This window comes from Mustela putorius, unplaced genomic scaffold (genome assembly GCF_011764305.1).
Source record: "Mustela putorius furo isolate JIRA1106 unplaced genomic scaffold, ASM1176430v1.1 tig00003858_pilon_pilon_pilon, whole genome shotgun sequence".
Classification (NCBI taxonomy): Eukaryota; Metazoa; Chordata; class Mammalia; order Carnivora; family Mustelidae; genus Mustela; species Mustela putorius.
In genome coordinates this window covers 54,531,074-54,555,347 of record NW_025422010.1, presented here as the reverse complement: position 1 = coordinate 54,555,347, position 24,274 = coordinate 54,531,074, and positions in this window count along the sequence as shown.

The following is a 24,274-nucleotide window of genomic DNA, read 5'->3' as shown; positions in this document are numbered from 1 at the left end:
ATGTGTAATAGTTAATTATTAGTCAATTATCACAAGATACCTAGATGAGACAGTTGGTTAAATGTATTTCTGGTTGTGTCTGTGAGAGTGTTTCTGAAAGGAAGAAGCATTTGAATTGGCAGACTGGGTAGAGTGGATTGTCCTCACCCAGCCTGTAGACATCTTCCATAGAATAAACATGGGGAGGCAAATTAAATTTGTTATATGTCCAACTGTTGCTCTGGGACATTTGTCTTCTGCCTGTGCCTTTCCTTGTCCTCAGGCCTTCAGACTCAGACTGAAATCTATACATTGGCTTTCTAGCTCCTAGATCTTTGAACTACATTAGTGTTTTTCTTGGGCCTCCCAAGTTGCAGATGGCAGATCATGGGACCGCAGCCTCCATAGTCACATGATCCAATACCTAAAAGTAAATTTCCTTCTTAACTATCCATTCTGTTTCTCTGGATAACCATAATACAATATGACTCAAGCTGTAAGAATAAATTTATTATTCATTTTAGAAAAATTATCTGGGATAAACAGTAGTATTAGCTAAACTTGCAGGAATAACTCAAAATTTAATATATGCACATATATAATAAGAGGTTGGAGATGACCAAAGACGTATTGCAATTCTATACACCAACAAAGAAGATAGAGGATGCTTGGTGTGATGTCACTTATAATTTAAATGATTATGTCAGAGAGATTTCAAAATAAATCATTGTTCCAAAAACACAGCATATTTGACCAAAAAAGGAAACACCTGGTTATGGCATACTTGTCTCTATTTGACAAGTAGTTATGTATGTACCATTAACATGATTAAAAGTCTATTTTTTAAGCAGAGATAATATTTTTCTTTTTATTTTTTTAAAGATTTTATTTATTTATTTGACAGACAGAGATCACAAGTAGGCAGAGAGGCAGGCTGAGAGAGAGAGAGTAAAGCAGGCTCCCTGCTGAGCAGAGAGCCCAATGTGGGGCTCGATCCCAGAACCCTGGGATCATGACCTGAGCCAAAGACAGAGGCTTTAACCCACAGAGCCACCCAGGCACCTCTTCTTCAACAGAGCGTAAAATTTTTTAAAAAGTACTACTAATTGGCATAGATTAAGGTGAGAGCACTGATGTGAAAAAATACAGACAAGAACACATACTAAGAATGAAAAGCCAGTGTTTCCAAATATTATTTTTGAGGGAAGCTTATTGAGGACCTAGCAATAAAACTAAAGCTATAGCCAATTTATGATAAATAATCGGCTACATAGGGATATTGCATGGGAAAGGGAAAGGAGAAATTTAAGTCAAGAAAGGGGCCAGAGAGAATTAGAAGAAAAAGAAGCCAGGGAAACAGCAGAAAAAAATAGCAGATACTAACAATAAATTACGCTCCATAACTAACACAAGGTGGGACAAGGAGAAATGACTGTCTAGAAGGGAAATTGGTGTCAGTGGAAATTAGAGAAGCTGAGATTAGGTTGATAATAACATGCTTCACAGTGGTTAGAGAAGGCTTTCAGTTTAACAGGAAATGTAAGCGCACCTTCCTGAAATCAGTGACTGTGAGCCAAGTTGCCCTTCTGTTAAGATTCACTTCTGTGCAGGGAGATCCCACCTGGGGAATGAAATGTGGTGGCAGTGATACACGGGCCTGTCCATAGATTCCTGGCATCCAGATGTGGCCTTCTGTTTCTCTTCTCCTTCCCCATAGAAAACTGTATCACGATTCAAGGCAGTTGGAGGGATATATTCCATATTAACAGGTTCACTGAGATATAATTAGCATTCAACACACTGCACATATTTACCTCACATAAAGTCATCATAAAAAACAAGATAACAGCATCCATCATCCCCCCACCCCAATATTTTCTTGGCCTATTGTAAGCATCTCCACCACTGGCTCATATTCCCCAATCCATGTTTTTCTAACTGCATACTATTTTGCATATTCTAAAATTTTGTAAACAGAATCAAACAATCCACACAATTTTAGGTCTGACTTCTTTCACCCAGGTTAATTTTTTCAAGATCATTTCTGTTGTTTTATCAATAGTTTAGTCCATACATTTTTCCTGATCATTCTAATTATGGGGTTATTAATTTTATAGAGCTTCTGATGAAACTAGCTTTTGTTTCATTGACTTTCCTTTACTATTTTTCTGTTCTCTATTGCATTGTTCCACCCTGATCTCTTTTATTTCATTTCTTCCGCTTTCTTTAGGTGTCACTTCCTCTTCCATTTGTAGTATCTTAATATAGAATCTGAGTTCCTTGTTGAAAGACCTCTCTTCTTTCTAATGCATGTGTTAAATACTATAAATCTGCATTAAATATTGCTTTAGCTGCTTCAGGAAGTTTTGAGATGTTAGATTTTCATTTTCATTCATTTCATAAAACTTTTTAATTCCTCTTTGGAGTTCTTCTAGGACCCATGGTTCATGTATAAGTATGTTTTTTAGTTCTCAAATGGTTGCATACATTCCAAATAATTTTTCTGTTATTGATTTTTAATTTAATTATGTTGAGATCAGACAACATACTTGGTGTGATTTAATTCCTTCAAATTACTGAGATTTTTCTTATGCCCCAGGATGTGGACTGCATTGGTAAACAATCAATGTACATTTGAAAAGAATATATATACTGTTGTGATTAGTGGAGTAGTTCATAAGTCTTGATTTGACAAGTTGTTTGAAAATATTAAGTCCCTTATATGCTACTGAAATATTCTTATTCTATTAATTTTTGAGGGAAGTCAGATGAAATCATCTACTCTGATTTGTCTATTTCTCTTAACATTTGTTAGTTTTTACTTCATTGTTTTTGAAGTTTTGTTATCATATGCATATGTGTTTAGGTTTATTATTTTCTTTTGAGAAACTGATCTCTATATCATTACTAAATGACTCTTTATCTTTTGTAATGTCCTTTGCACTGAAATCTACTTTATCTACTATTAAACTAGCCACTCCAGCTTTATTTTAACATATATTTTATTTAGTGGTTTCTTTTTTTTTCTATCCTTTTTTGTTCCTTTATGATTAAAGTGGGTTTATTGTCAACAGCATGTAGTTAAGCCATGTTTTTGTATCCAATCTGACAAATTCTGCAACTTGGTTGGGGTAGTCAAACCATTTATTTTTCATACAATTATTGATGTGGTTGAACTTATATCTACTCTCTCTAGTTTCCTGCTCTTTGTTGTTCACTCTTTGTCATTCGCTCTTTGTTATTCCCTTTGCACTCCGTTTTGTCCTTCTTTGATTTAATGGCACACTTTTGTAATATTTTGCTATTATTGTTGTTGATGTTCATTTACCAGCATAATCCTTTGTTGTGTTCTTTTAATGGTTACTTTAGGGCTTATAATGTACATATTTAAATTATTACAGTTTTCCTTCCAGTAGAATTGTACTACTTTGTGTATGGTATGGTATGGTATGGTATGGTATGGTATGGTATGGTATGGTATGGTATGGTATGATAAGGTATAGTATAGTATACTATAGTATAGTATAGTATACAACAGTGTAGTTCTATTTCTGTTACCCTGGCCTTTGAGCTCCCTAATCATACATTTTCCTTTTACATATGATAAATAAAAATTTAATAGAAATAATTTTTAAAAGTTATAAAAAAAGTTTTAATACTGATCCATGTAGTTATTGTTTCATTAGTCTCCACTCATTCATGAAAGCCAGGTTTCCATCTTCTATCATTTGTGTGAAGGACAAACTCAACCATTCTCTTACACCATACACAAAGATAAACAAAATGGGTGAAAGACCTCAACCTGAGACAGGAATCCATCAAAATCCTTGAGGAGAACATAGGTAATAGCCTCTTTGACATCAGCCACCGCAACTTCTTTCAAGATACTCTTCAAAGGCAAAGGAAACAAAAGTGAAAATGAACTTTTGGCACGTCATCAAGATAAAAAGCTTCTGCACAACAAAGGAAACAGTCAACAAAACAAAGAGACAACCCACGAATGGGAGAAGATATTTGCAAATGACACTACAGACAAAGGACTGTTATCTAAGATCTATAAGAACTTCTCAAACTCAACACACATGAAACAGATAATCACATCAAAAAATGGGCAGAAGACATGAACAGACACTTCTCCAATGAATACATACAAATAGCTATGAAAAAAAAACATTTAAAAAAATGTTCATCATCATTAGCTATCAGGGAAATTCAAATCAAAACCACATTGAGATACCACCTTCCACCAATTAGAATGGAAAAGATTAACAAGGCAAAAAACAGCAAATGATGAAAAGGATGTGGAGAAAGGGGAACCCTCTTACACTGTTGGTGGGAATGCAAGTTGGTGCAGCCACTTTGGAAAATAGTATGGAGATTGCTCAAAAAATTAAAAATAGAGCTACCCAATGACCTGACAATTGCACTACTGGGTATTTACCCAAAAGATTCAGATGTAGTAACATATGTAGTACATATGTGCATATGTATGCAAACATATGTACATGAGTGTGTGCATACATATGTACATATGTAAACATGTCTACATATGTAGGGGTATATGTACCCCAATGTTTATAACAGCAATGGTCACAATAGCCAAACTATGGAAAAAGCTGTGATGCCCTTGAATAGACAAATGGATAAAGAAGATGTGGTCCATATACACAATGGAATAGTACATAGCCATCAGAAAGGATGAATACCCAACTTCTGCATCAACATGGACAGGACTGGAGGAGATTATGCTGAGTGAAATAAGTCAAGCAGAGAAAGTCAGTTATCATATGATTTCACTTATTTGTGGAACATAAGGAATAACATGGAGGATATATGGAGAAGGAAAGGAAAAGTGAATTAGGGGAAACTAGAGGGAGAGACAAACCATGAGAAAATGTGGACTCTGAGAAACAAAATGAGAGTTTTACAGGAGAGAGGGATGTGGGGATGGGTGAGTCTGGTGGTGGGTATTAAGGAGGGCATGTATTGCATGGAGCACTGGGTGTTGTATAGAAATAACGAATCTTGGAACAGTGCGTCAAAAACTAATGATGTATTTTATGGAGACTAACATAACACAATAAAAAAAAAACTCTATAGTGTGATAAATTCTTTCAACTTTTGGATGTCTGAAAAAAGGTTTTATTTTACCTTCATTATGCAATAACATTTCACTGGTCAGTAAATCTTGATTAACAAGTTTTGCCTGTTTTTTGTTTCACTTTCATTACTTGAAAGATGTTACTACATCTTTCTACTACTCTCTTCTCACTGGAATCCTGTCCAGGGAGAAACTTGCTTCCACCCCTGTTCCTGTTCCCTTGTACTGAATGTGCTCCCTTTGCCCTCCAGCCACTTAAGCTTTTCTCTTTTTCACCACTTTTAAGCAATCTGATTATAACGGGAACTGATCTGTGGGTTTATAGTTTTAATCACATTTGGAAAATTTTCAGACATTGTTTATTTAAACTTATTTCTTTCCCTTCCACCTTGGAGAGTCCAATTACACATAAATATGTCTTCTTAAAATTGTCTTTGTATTCAGTGATGCTTTGTTAATTATTTTTAGTACTTTTTTCTCTATGTGTTTTCATTTTAGATAGTGACCTTTCCTGTCTCTTAAAGTCCACTTACTTTTTTTTCTGATATTCTGAATATCCATTGTTAATGTCATCAGTGTGTTTTTCATCTTTGATACTGTAGCTTTCATTTCTAGAAATTCTCTTGGTCTCTTTCAAAAATCATCCACATACCTTGTTAACACGTCCAACCTTTCCTCTATCTTCTTGAATACATGGAATACATTCATAGTTACTGCTTAAATGTTCTTGTCCACTAATTTTCTCATGGGTCATTTCTGCATCTGTTTTGATTGACAGTTTTTCTCTTAATTATGGATAAGGGGTTTATGCTGCTTTTCAGTCCTAATAATTTTTAATTTTATGCCAAACTTTGTATACTTTACCTTGCTGAAGAGCTAAGTGTTTTTTACATTCCCCCAAATTTTCTGGTACTTTCTTTCATGATTACCTGGAAAGAAATTGATCCTTTTAGGTCTTGCTTTAAGATGTGATAGGTGGGGATTCAAACAGGGTTGGTACTGTGTTACATTATCTACTACTGAGGCAAGACACTCCTCAGCACTTTATCTAATATCCTATGAATTATGACATTTTTGGTGTGGCTGTGAGAGGCACTGATTTGATGCCCCCTACTCTGAAGTCCAGAAACTTCCTAGTTAGTAAGCTAGAGTAATCAGAGGGCTTATCTCTCTCTCTTTTTTGGGGTGTGGGGGGAGCCAATGTTTCTGTCCTTTTTTGCTGCTATCCAATTTCTAGAGTGTTTTTGATTCATATATTTTAACTTATTTATTAGTTGTTTCAACTAATAGGATAAACCTAATCCTTCTTATTCTACTGTGACCAGAACTGACAGTCATGAGAGCCATACTTTAAAATTGATTTTACTTCACTGAATTTTTTGAAGAAAATTACTGATAAGTTTTGGTATTTTTGCTGCTAGTTGTAACTTGTCCTTAATAATGAACTGTGACCTTCTATTATGTTGTGACACCTGTGCCAAGAGAATTTAAAGAATGTGTTGAATTAAATATATCCTCCTGAGAGAAAACTCCTTAGAAATGTCAGGAGTATCTCCACACAAGTAAACTTTTATAGAGACATTAGCACTCTAAGACTGAGAACAGAATTTTGAAAGATGGGGCTGGACTTTGTTGGAGTACTAATAAACTTAAAAGCGGGGATGGGTACTTTATCACCAAGGGAGGGTTTTGGAGGGGAGTTTCTCTGAATATTTCTGGTGTTTTCCAACATGTCAGCAACAAGGCTGACTTAAGGACAGCAGTCTTCAGATAGAAGCAACACATGGTCAGAGTCTGTCATATGCATCATATGACCTTTGGAGACTGCTCAGCATGGAGGTATAAGGTCTATCAAGGAAGCCTATCACCTAGGTGTAGCTAGAGTTCTATAACATGGTGATAAGGTACCAAAATCTGGACAAATCTGAGATCTGAGCCACTGTCCAGGAAATAGACTGGAATCATAAGTGCAGAGGAGAGGACTATGTAAAGAGGGCAAGAGAAACATTTTTGTGATCTGACCATTTAGGAGAAATTCTCATGAATATTAGTCATATCCCTGCACTCAATTTATAGACATGCAGTTGTGGCCTTAGGACACAATTTAATCTGCTTTAAAAACTTTGATTTTCCAAATCCAGTATCTGAAACTCTGCATTTTAAATAAAAAATAAATTAAACCTATCTTCCTTAAACCCATAATACTCCTAGAGAATAAGCAAATGAAAGGGGAAATTAGAAGCTATGTGAATAAAGCCAATTCACACCTCTACTTCTAGACTGTAAATAAATGAAAATGTGTGCGCGTGTGTGTGTGTGTGTGTGTGTGTGGTGTGTGTGTGTAACTCACAGTCAAAGTGATGCCAAAGGCATTTAGGATGGTAAGAATGGCCAGAAAATAGAAAAGCAAAATGAACAAAAATTCACAAGAAAGGCAAACATGGGCTGCAATCGGGAACTCGTTAACAGGTTTGAATCAGAGGAGTGGTGTTTAGATGCTGGAAGGAAGGAAAGGATGCAGGACAGTCAGGGAGAATGGGAAGCTGAAAGCGCGCATTGGAAAGGGTCATGATGGGAGTAATAGCCTCATTCATTGTGCTGTTTACTTGGCCTCTTTCAAGACACTGCATGCTCTTCTTTCAAGGCCATCTTTCATCTCCAGAGGCAGGTGAACAGCAGCTGGAGGAAAGCTACAGGAACTCTTCAGCTCCCCTCCCAGCATACCTGGCTAGAGGAATGAGCACAGTGCCAAGAGGACCTGAGATGTGCCTTTGTCCTCAGAGAGCAGCTTTCTGTATCCTCCAGGGCACAAATATTCCATATAGATACACTTCATAATTTGTGGTTTATTCTTTTATCATAACCCTTAGAAAACTGATTCTAGAAAAAGAAACAGAAAGGATGTGTTATTCTAAGAAATAAAAAAGAAGATATATTTTCTCTTTCTTTATCTAGAGTTCCTAAACACCATATCCTTAACTCTATAACCATTAAGCACTTCACTTAATGAAGAAAAGACACAGAGGCAAAACTAGGGTAGAGTACCTACTAACTAGCTAGGGTAAGAAAGAAAACAAATGAAATGTACTAACTATTGAGACGATGCCCCATTCTGGATATTTTCTGAAGCTAATTGAACATCTTGAGCCTAAAAAATTGACTACAAATATGCTGGATGGAGAGAAGAAGAAAGAGATCTGTGCCAGAGAAAGAGGGAAAGCAAGTGAAAGAGCAGAGAAAACACATAGCCTCTCCCCAAGGAATCACCCAGCAAATCCAAATTTATCAAATTAAAAGGAAAGAGGAAAGGCTAATCAGGCATCCATTCAACACACTTTGGCAGGTCTTTGACACAGTTGGACTTTCAGACAATTGAGAGGTGAGGAAGAAAAAGGAAATCACAAAAATGTAAAAATTCTGAATGTGAGCTCCAGATTATTGGTAAAGTACAAAGGTGGGGAAGAATTTATAGAATTTTAATCTGAAAAGATGGAACATTTAATTGCAGGTGGCTCATGAAACTATACCTGTCTGAATTATAATCATAATATACAAAAACTCTAAAATTAGAATAAAGGTATATCCCTGGTATTTTAAACTTTTCTGGGTCTATAGAAATTGAGCAAAGGGGGAAAAATTCCATACTAATCCATAGTTAAAGCTTCCTTGGTGGATAAAAATTATTGCTCTGGGTTTTAAAAGCTAGGTTTGGGATAATAGAAGAGATTAGCTATGGAAATGCAAGAAACCGTATTTTTCCCTTATGGTTAATTCTGCTTTTTACTGAAATGATGGAAGAGAGACAGGATTCAGAAACCAAAAGCCATATAATTACAGTTAAATTATTACCCATGTACTGGTCTCATAAATTAATTAAACATTCATGTTTATCTTATTATAAAAACCTACTTTTGTTCCTAACGTATATAATTCCTTTTTTTTTTTTTTAGCTAACTACAAGAATAAAAGAGCTTAGAATTACATTTAAAAGACTTTCACCTACATGAAATATGTCACTCTGTAGACTATATGGTAAAGTGGAGACAATTTTGCCTAACATAAAACCACTTCTGCTAATGTTCTTATTCTATATTTCTTTATAAAACCAGATCCAATATTCTGTGGGTTTTTTTTTTTTTTTTGTACCATTCTCTTCCTCCAGAATTCTGGTTCAAGCATTAAGTTATTTTAACTCATTTTGAAGGATTTGTTGTATCTGAATTGCCATCCTTCATATCCCCAAGACTACACATAAATAGTAAATGACAATCAGGCATTGAGAATGAGGAAAAAGCCATGCTCGCAAATGTTCCTGTATTAAAGTATCATTATCAGCAGGCTATGGAATGTAACCAGGGAAAGAAAAAAAGGTACTACATCACATACCTTTTTTTTCCTAATGAAGGTGAGAATTTTATGAGCTCTACACTCCCCTTTCACCCCAAAGCACATAAGATTTAGAGGTCAGTGTGACATCAGCAAAATTAGTATTGTTCTCTGCTAGAGGCAAAGAATTTCATAGCTGGATAAAAACCCAGAATCCCAAGTGTGAGGGAAAAGAGGAACTTGAAAAAAATCAAAGAAGCATCTCACTAAATAGCCAGAAAAAGAGAAAAATGTCAGTGCTGGAAATTACATCAGCAACACACTGTGTTGTATTTTCTAACCAGATCTGATCTTGCAAGACTTGACATTTCCACCCAAGTCACTACCTCCCAGTCCCACTTCCAATGTGGCATCACTGGAAGAGCCTCCATGCCTGATTCCACCACAGGGAAAGTGATCAGAGTAGATAACCAATTTGGAGAGTGATTCCAGGGTTTCTCCATCTCCTCACCAAGAAACAGGATACAATCACAAATACACTCACACCTTTAGACTCCTAACTCTTTTCTTTGAACTAACGAAATTGAAGTTAGGATTATATTCTTGTTTGTTTTGAAAGGGATTTCAAGATGGGGTGCTAAGTAGTGTTTGCAGAGTTTCACTTGTGAGCACATGGAGTTTCTCTGTTACTCCATCTTTCCTCCTGTTTTCCCTTCCTTAACTTGACTTCATACCAACCTCCCACTTTCTATGAAGGTAGGAGGGAAATTTGACAGCAATTACTTGTTCTCCATTCTTACAAATATCCATACGGCATCCTATTTATCTTGTACACTGAATGTTAATACGTGCCCACAGTATTACATGATCTTGGGGCCATAATCTTTGAGATAAAAATTATAAGAGTTAACAAAGATAAGCCCCATCAGACCCTGTCACCTTCTTCACAGACACCAGCCTCTTATGATCTGACACCCAAATGGTCTCCACAGAGTATCCCTGTGCATTGTGTTTCTTGCTATACTTAAGTCATGACATGCAGTGGGTCCCCAGCCTCACCTTCATTTTCTTCATACACACATACATATCTGGATTTGGCCACTTGGAATTATGTAGGTTTCTAGAAACATATACTTAGATTTTCTTAAGTTTTAATATGAATCATTCTTTGGTCTGTCTAAATCTTCAGATTTGCAAACATATCATGTCGGATATAAACACTGACTGTCTGTGAAACTGAATGGTCTTACAATCTAGTAAGGGGAATATAACATTCCTGTAAACAATTCTAACACAGTATGGAATAAAGTGTACCACGGAAAAGACTTGCCTGCAAAATGTTATTATAATAAAGAAGTGCCTAAAGTTATGTCAAGTTGGAGGTTGAAGGGTATGCCATAAAGGAAGCATGGAAAGAAGAAAGTAATATCTGAAGCAGGCCTTTCTCAATCCTGCTTGAGGAGTGGTTGGGAAGGTAATGATGTTCAGACTTCAGCCTCAGATTCATAGGTTTCACTATGCACAAAGTCACCAGGATACAACAGATGAAAATTAAAGCTATTATAATTCTTCATTTCCAAATAAGTTGAAAATACTTCTCAAAACTATATCTGGCATTTCAATATTTTAGCGACTCCATATCAAAAGGATCGGTTTTATTCTTTGAACCACTGGCTGAAATCAACCTTATTGCACTACTAGGCGATGGCAAAATAACAAAAAAGAAGACAGAGTAATGAGTTTTTGTTTAAAAAAAATTTTTCAAGAATTAAATGAAGTGTTTATATGGTAAGAAATATAGTCCATTCCTTTTTATTTTATTATTTTCACACTTAGAGATTTAATTTTTTTTAATTTTTAAATTTAATTTGTGTGTGTGTGTTTTCCAAAATTCATTGTTTATGAGCACCCAGTGCTCCATGCAATACATGCCCTCCTTAATACCCACCATCAGGCCCACCCAACCCCCACCCCCCCTCCCCTCGAAAACCCTCAGTTTGTTTCTCAGAGTCCACAGTCTCTCATGGTTTGTCTCCCCCCTCCGATTTCCCCCAACTCACTTCTCCCCATCTTCCAATGTTCTTCATGTTGTTCCTTATGCTCCACAAGTAAGTGAAACCATATGATAATTGACTTTCTCTGCTAGACTTATTTCACTCAGAATAATCTCCTATAGTCCCCTCCATGTTGATACAAAAGTTGGGTATTCATCCTTTCTGATGGAGGCATAATACTCCATTGTATATATGGACCATATCTTCTTTATCCATTCATCTGCTAAAGGGCATCTTGGTTCTTTACACAGTTTGGTGACTGTGGCCATTGCTTCTATGAACATTGGGGTACAGATAGCCCTTCTTTTCACTACATCTGTACCTTTGGGGTAAATACCCAGTAGTGCAATTGCAGGGTCATAGGGAAGCTCTATTGTTAATTTCTTAAGGAATCTCCACACAGTTTTCCAAAGTGGCTGCACCAACTTACAGTCCCACCAACAGTGTAAGAGGGTTCCCCTTTCTCCACATCCTGTCCAATTCTTGTTGTTTACTGTCTTGTTGATTTTTGCCATTCTAACTGGTGTAAGGTGGTATCTCAGTGTGTGTGTGTGTGTATTAAGATTTTATTTATTTATTTGACACAGAGAGAGAGAGATCACAAGTAGGCAGAGAGGGAGGCAGAGAGAGAGGGGAAACAGGCTCTCGGCTGAGCAGAGAGCCTAAGGCGGGGCTTGATCCCAGGACCCTGATATCATGACCTGAGCCAGAGGCAGAAGCTTAACCCACTGAGCCACCCAGACACTCCCCTCAGTGTGGTTTTGATTTGAATCTCCTTGATGGCTAATGATGATGAACATTTTTCATGTGTCTGTTAGCCATTTGTATGTCTTCTTTGGAGAAGTGTCTGTTCATGTCTTCTGCCCATTTTTTGATGTGATGATCTGTTTTGTGTGTGTTGAGTTTGAGGAGTTCTTTATAGATCTTGGATGTCAGCCCTTTGTCTGTAGTGTCATTGCAAATATCTTCTCCCATTCCATGAGTTGCCTTTTTGTTTTGTTGACTGTTTCCTTTGCTGTGCAGAAGCTTTTCATCTTGATGAAGTACCAAAAGTTCATTTTCGATTTTGTTCCCTTTGCCTTTGGAGACATGTCTTGAAAGAAGTTGCTCTGGCCAATGTCAAAGAGGCTACTGCCTATGTTCGCCTCTAGGATTTTGATAGAATCCTGCCTCACATTGAGGTCTTTTATCCATTTCAAGTTTATCTTTGTGTGTGGTGTAAGAGAATGGTTGAGTTTCATTCTTCTATACATAGCTGTCCAATTTTCCCAACAGCATTTATTGAAGAGACTGTCTTTTTTCCACTCTATATTTTTATTAGAAATAAAAATCCCAATAATAAAGCAAAGCAGAACAAAAACATTTATTAAGGCAAATAACATTATGTATTTAAATTTAAGTAAATGGAAATGTATATTTTTTGAAAAAAATCTAGTGATTTAATTTAACCAAATCAGGTGAATTCAATTCCAGTTTGCTAGAAAATTAAATTCAGATATTTAGATACTTTCATTTTGTTACAAGATATCACTGACAGACAGTAACAATGTACCACTTTTCAAAACTGGTTGTTAATGTCATTGCAATCCCAGCTAACTCATCCCTTTAGCATAGAGCACTGACATATCTTTTTGCAAATAAATAGTAATATATGTCAGAAGAAATATTTAAAGCCTCCTAAGTTCAAAGAATTTGAATTACTATATATTTTGAAGCATTAGTAATATGTAAATTAGAGACAGCTGTGACCATGTAGGCTGTTATTGAGTATTTTTCTCGCATTTTCTGTTATTTTCCACAGACACAGCTCTATAGATATTTACTATCCTATTGAGAGGCATTTTAATCTCCCTGACCTGTTCATTCTTTGTTTGAGGACAACTAGGGGGTGGAAATTGTTTTTATTTTTCCTCAAAAAGAAATCTCTGTCCCTGAAGACCTTGACACATCACAGCACATCATTTCCAGACCCAGGTCACATTTGAAGGAGTGTCTGGTACAGTACAGCATCAACAAAAATAGGCTTAAGTTTCCCTAAATCCCAGTCACTGTAACTCTTGGTGACAGATTCACGCTGCTACTAATCAGTTTCACACCAGGGAGATACACACCGTGGAAACATGCAGATTGGGAACGGCACAGAAGTCACTTGGAAAATGTCTGAAAACCAGAGCTTTCCAGCATCACCTCTCTGTGCCAGAAACTCAAAAAACATATGCTTCCTCCTTATTTTTTGCTTTTTTTTTTTTTAATGTAGAAAAATTAGCTTCTGGTAGACTGTTGCTTACTCAGAGACCTACATCACTGGTAATGGGATTGAGTTTTGCCATTTCTAAGGAGAGTTGAGAAAGAAACATCACTCTGTTTGCCTATTACCAAGGCAAATTAGAAACCATTTTCAACTCAGTTTTCTTTCTTTCTTTTTTTAAAATACAGTTTTCAGAGTGAAAATCGGCTATCTGAATTATTGCCATTACTGGTCTAAACTTATGTTGCTCTTTTCAGCTCCATATAAAGAGATGCAGGAAAGAGGGTAAAATCCTAGATCTCAGCCAAGTTGAAAGCTGGAACTGCAGAATCACTGGACTCACTCAGTATCAATTATGTGTAACATGAAGAACTGACCTCTTTTGTTAGCTTCATTTATGTGAACAAACCCTTAGATCTTTCAAACCCATTTATTAAAATTAAAATACAGTATTTTGGATGAGTTTAATATCTTAGATAACTGATAAAAGAAGAAATATTCAGACTGTTTTTCAGGCAAATTTTCAGTGGTATGGATGAGAAGTGGATCAGGTTCACTTCTATGTATAGTGGCTGTCTGAAGATTCATTTCTCGGGGTGAAGGAAAATGAAAACTGAAATTAGTGCCACAACACACGGAAAATAGATTGAAATAGCCAAAATCCAATCTTTTTATCCAGATGCAACAATAAAACAGGAAATGTGTGCTCCAGGATCAGTTATAATTAAAATCATCTAACTAAATTGTCTCACTTTAAAGAGTAATGAAATCATAGGCAAATCTCAATTATTGGGTTTGATTTTATTGTACTAATTGATGCATCAGATAGATCAGCAATGGTTTAATTATCCAATCTAGGAGCATGTACCAGGTGTGTACAGAATGCTGACAGAGGTCTGTTTAAGAAATAGCTTCATAGATTTGTCAGGGAAATACCAGGGCCTTACCACAGGAATAGTGAAGGAGAGATATTTCTCCCCACTCCCTACCCATGTATGAGAACATATGACACAAAAAGTGACACATAAGTTTTGGCATAATGTAGGAGGGGGCTGCATGTCCCTTTTCTTTCCATGTAACTTTGCCTGAGGGGTATAATCAATATGTATGTCATGAAGATTATCTCGGCTATTTTATCAGAACATGTGAGATCATGTTGTTCTAATGCCTTCCTCTGCTGCTCTTTTTGGACCCCATGAGATGCTCTAGCTATACAAACCCCTGGTTTGTTTTTTTTTTTTTCACTGTATTTTAAAGGTTGCAAAGGTCATTCACCCTTCATTCCACTGCCTTACCTTGCCCATCTCCAAGTCCATGTGTCACCATTACTGTCTGAGTTCTTTGTGCTGAAGACAGGAGGATGTGGAAATTTAGGAAATGTTGTTTTCTCTAGTTATCAGAAAAGTACTCCATAGATTTCATGGGAGCATCTTGAATTGAATACTCCAGGATAGTCTTTCTGTATTAGTAAGCATTGACTTTAATAATGCTTGAGACTGAGTTTAAAGTAACACCCAGGGGGCACCTGGGTGATGCAGTCAGTTACACACATGTCTGCCTTTGGCTTGGGTCATGGTCCCAGGGTCCTCAGATCCAGCCCCATATTGGGGTCCTTGTTCATCAGCAAGCCTGCTTCTCCCTCTACCTGCTGCTCTCCCTGCTTGTATTCACTCACTCTCTCTCTCTCTGACAAGTAAATGAATAAAATCTTTAAATATATATATATATGCATGTATATATATTATATATGTATGTATATATATTATATTTATATGTATGTATGTATTATATATGTATGTATGTATTTATATGTATGTATATTTATATGTATGTATTATATATACATACATATATATAATTTAAAAATAAAGTAACTTTTTTTTATTTTATATCAATTTATATCAATTTTATTTTATATCAATTTTTATTTTATATCAATTTTTATTTTATATCTTGGTACTGAGAATATACAGTCAATCACTCTAAACAAATATTAAAATATATCTTAAATTCTAGAAAAAAGCATTGAGATAACCCATCCAGGAAATAACATCACTTTATCACCAAAGTGAAAATTGTATTTTTTACTTAGAACATAAACATTGCATGTTATTTTAATAATTTCATAAATGCACAAGTTGTCCCCATATTATTCACCAGAACCTAGGCAGGTATGAAGGAGTAAGATTTGTTTTAGGACTACTACTGATTTACAATCTATTTACAGAAATACCCATGACCAAATTGAAGGACTTTCTTTTATTCAGTGAATGTTTTTGAAGACCTATGCCATTAAACAGAATTTTTAAATGTGTCATAATCTTGGTTTACTTTATTTATTTGGAGGAATGGTGGGTGGGAAAGTAGACTAAATTGTTGAGTTTTTCCTTTTCACTTTTCTAAGCTAACAGTGGATTCCATGTGAGATCTAAGGTAGATGCATACATGTCTCTTGAAATATCTGTATTTTATTTTATATTGTTATGGGGATTTTTGGTTTTGTTTTATTTTATTTTATTTTATTTTACTTTACTTTATCTTTTTTTGGTGTGGGGAAGTCATCCTCAACTGCTTGCTGAAGGATACCAATTAATTATGTGAACATTTATTTAAATTATTTTTACTCCAAGTCATGTTATAGGCAGCTTGGGTAAGAAAAACTTTGTGGTTCTAAAGTGTTAAAACACACAATAAAGTCGTGATTTGGGAATGGTGTGTTTAGGGACATTGATCTTAAGTTCTGTTAATGGAAGTGTTATCTAAATCTCATTCATGTAATGAAAATTTCTCCAGCTGTTAAACCACTGAATCTTCTGTCACTTTGATATAGAGGTTAGACAACAAAATGGATTACCTTGTCTATCAAAAATGTGCTGGAAGAGAATATCCTAGTCACATTGGGAAGAAGAATGACAGAAATATGGGGTAAAGGTCATAAGGAATTTGAGAAATTCAGGAAAACACTAATCACTTGTGAAGGGGACAGAATAAGAGGAATTTGATACTAAAGGTGCTCTGAGAATTTTTAAGAGAAAGATAGTGCAGTGTTGAACTTTAAAATACTCACTCTGGTATGCTTTGTTGAATAAGAGACAGTAACCATAAATCCTTATAGTTCTTCTTTATTTTTTTCCAGTATTAATTTAGAAACACCTAAAGGTTGTCTAAATTTAGAAACTGATCTGCCTAATTTCCACAATTGATGCCTGTGAGCTTAACTTGATGTCAAATGTTATTGCTGGTTTGGATTTCAACTTTATTATTTATCTCTTGCTAGATTTTGTTCTCACGACAGCAAGAAATTGAAAAAAAGAAACAGATTTAAAGGATGGTTTTCCTTATAAACACTGTATCTAAGTGTTCCAGGAAATTAATTTTTGTAGGAATAGAAAATGTTAATTTTCTCTCCACAGAAGAGGCTAAAATTAGACATTGATATCACTGGCAGAATTTATTTAAGAATCATGGTAAATTTACAAAATTCATGAGTTATAGTTCAATTGCTTTTTTTTTTCTTTTTGCTTAGAAAATGTCATTCTGGAATGAAAAAGGGACTTAGCCAATACAGTACCTATTTAAGGAAGTCAAAAGGAAACTAGAAGCTCACTATCATATGTCATCAGAGAAATGCAAATTAAAACAACAATGAGATACCTTTACATACCTATTTAGAATGACTAAAATCCAAAACACTGACAATACTGAATGCTTGCTAGGTTGTGGAGAAATAGGAACTCTCATTCATTGCTGGCGGGAATGCAAAATGGTACATCCACTTCAGAAGAATGGAAGTTTCTTACAAAACTAAGTCATAGTCTTAGTATATGATCTAGCAATTACACCCCTTGGTATACACTCAAAAGAGCTGAAAATCTATGTCCACAGAAAAACCCTGCACATAAGTGTTTATAGTAGCTTTATTTGTAATTGCCAAAACTTTGAAACAAACAAGATGCTCTACGTAGATGAATGAATAAATAAACTTTGGTACATCCAGACAATGGAATATTATTCAGCACTATAAAGAAATGAGCCATCAAGCCACACAAAAAGAAATGGAAGAAACATAAATGCATGTTACTAGGTGAAATAAACCCATATGAAAGTACATATTCTATGATTCTAACTATATAATACTTTTGGGAAAGGCAAAAATATGAAGACAGTAAAAACATCAGTGGTTGCCAGGAGGGTGGAGGAGGAATGATTAGACAGAGCACAGAAGATTTTTAAGACAGTAGAAATATCCTGTAGGACCTTGTAATGGTGGACACATGTCATTACACAATTGAAGGCAAACTATGGACTGTGGGTGATAATGATATGTCACTGTGGGTCCATCAATTGTAGCAAATGTGTCACTTTTCTAGGGGAGGCTATACATGTGTGGGGGCAAGGGACAGATGAGAAATATCTATACCTTCCCCTCAATTTTACTGTGAACCTAAAACTGCGAGAAAAACATTAAAACCTTCAAGTATTAAAAAAAGCAAAACACCACTATCTTCTCTGAAGGAAGATGAATCTTCTTCCCTTATATTCGCAATTAACACGATCTGCTACATAACCTCATTATATAAATAGAGATATAATCTTTTTTTAACTTTTCAAATTGACTCAAATATTCTCCTCCATTACTGGCAAAAGATATGTTGTCTCCCACATAGACATACGTTTTTTAAAGATCTATTTATTTATTTTAGAGAGTGAGAGATTGAGCATGGGTGGGGCAGAGGGAAAGGGAAGGAAAGAATCTTCAACCATACTTCCTGCTGAGTGCAAAGCATGAAGCCTGATGTCGGGCTCAATCCCATGACCTTGGGATCATGACATAAGCCTGAATTAAGAGTCGGTCACTTCACCGACTAAGATACCTAGGTACCCCCACATATACATGCATTTTAATTATCCAAAAACCCTTAGGGATTTGCTCCATCCCAAGGAGGCCCGTTCTTTTTTTCCAGTTACAGGAATTGAAAATATTGGCTAAGTTATCTACAAATACTTTCGCTACTCCCAGCCAAATAGTGTGACTAATAAAACTTGGTCCTCTCCCAAATATATTCACCCACTTAAGGGCACTATTCCAAGTAAGTCCCTTTACATGCAACCATAATGCATTATATTGTTCTCCAAAGCTGTGTCTTCTTTAGTTCACTCATTACATACTCAATCTTCTCCCCAAGTGGAACAATGCATTTCATTTATTTTACTGTGATTAATTCAATGACATGAATAGTATTAGCTGCCTTCATATATATATTTTAGTAATACAGAGAAATACTACTAAACAAGGGACAGTACACTTTCCTTTTTCATATGATGCTTGCAAGGATTTATACTTTTACAGTAGTCTTTTTGCAGGAAGGCAGAGAGTGATATGAATATTGTAGTGTGAGTACATCACAATAATGGCTCTAAAATACTTCTAAGTAGGAAAAGCTAAGACTAAAACACATTTATTTTAAATATGAGCCATGAGGTAAATTAAGTTCAGCACAATAATAATATTACAAAGTTGACAATTTATTGTATTTAGAGACTCTGTGTGCTATCAAACATGACCAGAAATAACCCTCCTCCACCAAAAATAAAACTTCTAGGTACTTGTATCCACCTGTTCCCTTAGCCCTGATTCTCCCTTCTTCCTTTATGAGATTTTCCCTGAGGGCCATGGTGTCCTTTACTTTCCAAATACATTAATTATTGTGATAATAATGGTTAGAGTCTGTTCAACCAGTTCTATTAGGTCAGGATTTACAATTCTCAAATTTCAGATGGTACTGTTTGAATGTCTCTGTGACAAACATGGTGATAGAATGACATATCTCCTTTTGAGGAAGGACCTGTGGCCAGCTGTGGGCCCCCAATCAACAGCCAGCCTCCAGGATCAGCTCCTTCAGGACCCACTTGAAATGCAAAGAGCCATCTTGCTCAATGTCACACCTTCCTGTGGCAAGCCATATTTGGAGCAGAGTTAAAGTAAAAAGGTAGGACCATTTCAGATGATACAAAGTGGAAATTTTGGTCCAGAACCCATGCTAGGGTTGGTTGGGTTTTTGTCAGTTTGGCATCATTCACCTTTCTCTCACCAATCCTCTTTCCTTCCTCCTTCTGTTACATGCATCCATTTCTAATAAATATCTTAACATCCCAACTCCATCTCCACCTCTGATTTTAAAGATTCCTTCTCTTCCAGGGTTGCATTCTTTTATTGCAGAAAATAACACCTTAAACACATTGGCCCATCTCTTCTCTGGAACTGTACATAAAAATGATCATTGTCTTTGGAGACTCTCAATAACAGTAATCAATGCGGACTCCCTCATTAACTCGTGAAAGGTTACATTTTTGTCTCCCCTCTGGAAACCTATTAGCCACATCTAAGAGAAGAAATTTAAATGATTCTCCTCTGAACACAGTATGTGTGTTGCATACTTGTTATGTCCAACTATGAAGAGAAGTAACTCTCACAATGTCACTCTAGTCTACATTATTGGATGCACCATTAAGTATAATATAAAATGAAGTCAGTATATGTTTGTGGGTCACCACAGGAAAGAATGGAATAACTTAAAATGCATTACCAAAGTATAAAATATTCTAACCTAGTCCTCGAACTATATGTTGATAAAAATAACTAATTTTTAATGAGGGCTTACTATATGACATATAATTCACCTGTATTATTATATCCACTTCTGAAACCTATGGAAGTTAAGAAACTTGCTCAGGATCCTTCAGCTAATAAATGGCCCAACTGCTCTTAGTATCCTGGTATGGCAGACTCCACAGTTGAATCTCAGGACCATTTCTTTCTCAGTTCCTGAATTTGTTACTGGTTTCCTTCTCTTTCTGCTCCTCCCTCCCTTCTCCCTTGGGATCCTTGATATCAGTGAAATAGTAACAAGAAGGAAAGAAGGGGAAACAAAAAAAGTCTGAATCTAAAGAAAATAAGCACACTGTAAAACCATATTTGGGTATCTAACATAAAATTATTCATTTTCTTTACACACAAACACACCTCTGTTTCAGAGTAAAAGTAAATAACTAGACTATCCCTTTTTTATAGTCTTTCTTTGTCCTGTTCAGGATTTTCTTTTTCTCAAGTGGCCTAAAATGTTCTCCTGAACCATGGAACCTTTCAAATGTTGTCAATCCAGTGTGCTTCAGAAAAGATTTCCTCAAAGACAGGTTGTTTGGCTTGAATTAAAGGGTGTCACAGTGGCCAGATGGAAAGCTCAATTTACATTTAATTTTGTTTTCACTGATTTATCAACTATTCCATTGACAAAGAGAGGTGTGACTTCATGGAGTGAGAAAATGCTATTTTCTGCTCATAGTTACATTAAAAAAATCAAACCACAGCATGTTCAAAGTTAGCATTTGACAAAGATTTTTAATCATTGTTGCCTATCTTCTGAGCACCTTCTGCCCCCACCTCTAGGAATTCACAGAAGTTGAATTCTGCTTGTAATTCATTATGTGACAACCTACATGAGGAGCAAAAAAAACAAGAAAGAAAGAAAATGCTTCCTCTGGATTGTCCTGTGCTATAGGAAGACAGTTCTGTAAAGTATGCTTAAATCTTTACAGTAGAGTTTCTAATCCTGCACTACTTTCTTTCCTTCCCATATTTCCCTAAATTGAGTAGGTTGGGTCAAGTCAAAACTGATACTGGGTAAAAGGGAAAAATAATTCTTGTTTATAGAAAAGCAAATCGTTCTTTAAGAAAATTTATGCATCTGTTACACCCCTGAGTAGAGTACCTATTTAAGTTGCATCTAATTGGGTCTTAAGTTTTTATCTTTACAATGTTGGAGGTACTACGATTTGGAGAAGGATGCTGAAATTCATTCAAAATGTGCTATATATTAACAGACAGGTATGGTTATGTACCTTTAAAAAATAAGGAAATTAATAGTGTTAAAGTATAAATTCTTGCACATATCTTCACAGCCATTAAGTGACAGAATAAGGATTTGAACTTCAGTCTCTTTGGTTTCAAAATCCACACTCTCTCCATTATATTGCACTGCCCCACGGAGATGTTTTTACCTCACCTAGTAAATACTGATGTAAAACATCTGGGGCATCATTTTATAACAGGCAAGATCAGGGTGTATCTAGAGTGATTAAAACTTACTCAAAAATGTTGTTTCCTAAATAAATTCTAGTTCAGTTACATATACAATGAATATCTGAGTTGTGCTTTCTTTTGTTCCTTGAAAAGGTTACATGTTGATTGTAAATCCCTAGGTTTTAGAAAATTGAATATAGTGTCATTGGTAAAAATATAGATTCTGGATCTTCCTAATCCCCACATAGGTAGTAAAGTTACACATCTATGGCCAACATTTAAAGCAGAAATAGGTACAAAGATACACAGAAGTGTCACAAAATATGAGCGATTAGGGAAAACCTTGTATGTTAGCAACATCTGAATTAGGGGAAACAGAGAGAAGTAGCAAGGCACTATATAAACCAGAAAATAGAGAAATCCCTAAATTATCATTGAATATTGCTGGAAAGTGGAATGCAGGCCAATATGAGAATGATAGCTAAAAATGGGAGAGGGTTTTCCTTCTCCAGGTGTGGGTGAATGAGAGCACCAGAATAAAGTGTGAAGAGGCTGGAGCCATTCAGACCATGTATATTCTTGAAAATATCCTGGCAGGGCTTCCCTCGAGAACAGGGACCCACAGTGAAAAGAAACTGCTAGAAGTGGATTCAAAACTGAAGTACAATAGAAAAATAAATGTTAAAAAAAAAGAAAGGTCAAAATAAAAGTTGGGCAGGACCTGGAAACATCAGAAGAAAAAAACTGCATTTTTTTGTTTTAAGTAAGCTCCATGCCCAGCATGCAGTCCAACACAGAGGTTGAACTCACTACCCTGAGATCAAGACCTGGGCTGAGATCAAGAGTCAGACACCTAAATGACTAAGCAACTCAAGTACTCCAAAACTGCATATTTTTAAGCTCTATCTAACAACAGCAGAAGAGGATACCTGTGAAATTAGAAATGCTACCTGAACTTTGAATCCAGCTTCCTACAAAATGTTAAGGAAAACTAAGCTCACATAAGAAAGAGAGAGAGAGAGAGAGAAAAGAAAGAGAAAGGGAGGGAAGGAAGAGAGAGGGGGAAGGAGACAAAGAAGGAAGGAAAGAAGGAAGGGAGGGAGGGAGGGAAGGAAAAGAAAAGAAAGGAAGAAAGTAAAATATTTGGGTAAAATCCCACACAAAATTACCATAAAAAAATAGAGAACAGGAGTGTGGTGGGAGGAGTCAAGATGGCAGAGAAGTAGCAGGCTGAGATGACATCAGGTAGCAGGAGATCAGCTAGATAGCTTATCAAACCATTCTGAACACCTACAAATCCAACAGGAGATCGAAGAGAAGAAGAGGAGCAATTCTAGAAACAGAAAATCAACCACTTTCTGAAAGGTAGGACCAGCGGAGAAGTGAATCCAAAGCCACGGGAAGATAGACCATGGGGGAAGGGGCCAGCTCCCGGCAAGTGGCAGAACACAAAATCAGAACTTTTAAAAGTTTGCTCCACTGCGGAACATTGCTCCAGAGGCTAAGCCAGGGTGAAGCCCACATGGGGATAGCATAGTCTCAGGTCCTGCAGGGTCACAGAAGGATCAGGGGTGTCTGAGTGTCACAGAGCTCACAGGTTTAGAGCAGGGAAGCCGGCTACAGAGACAGAGCTGAGGTGTGAGCTGTCAACTCAGGGTTACCTTAAATTGTGATCCATGGCACAGGCCACTGCTCTGGGAGAAAGGACCCCACAAGATCCGGGGAGACCCCCCTGAAGAGCGCAGGGATCTGCGGGGTTTGGAACTCCAGGCGGGGCTGTGTGCCAGAGACAGAGATGCTTGGTCACAGGCTGGGTGAGCTTGGAGTGCAGCCGGAAGCCAGGGAGATGGGAATGATTGAGTGCTTTTCTCCAACGTCACACTGAGGAGTGGGGCCCTGAGCAATCAGCTCTTCTGAGCCAGAGATTGGGAGGCTGCCATTTTCATTCCTGTCCTCCAGAACTCAGCATTCAGGGAACAGAAGCTCCCGAAAGCAAACCTGAGCAGATTACTTAGCCTGGCCCCTGGTAAGGGCAGTGCAATTCCACCTCTGGCAAAGATGCTTGAGAATAACTATAATAGGCCCCTCCCCCAGAAGATCAGCAAGAAATCCAGCCATGACCAAGTTCACTTACCAAGAAGAACAGCGGAATTCCAGAGGAGGACAAAGCAAAGCATGGAATTCATGGCTTTCTCCTCATGATTCTTTAGTCTTACAAAGCTAACTATATTTTTTATTTTATTTTTTTCTTATGCGAATTTTTAAAACTTTTACTCTTTCCTCTTTTAACTTTTTTAAATAGTTTATCTTAACAATACCTTTCATTAAAAAATCTTTTTTGAACCTTCACTATTATAGTAATATTTTATCATAGTCATATTTTATCCTTCACTGTATCTAACTTTATTTTTTGTACATAGATAAGGTTTTTTCTTCTAAAAATGTTTGGGATACAACTTCTTCTAATAGATCAAAATATACCTTAA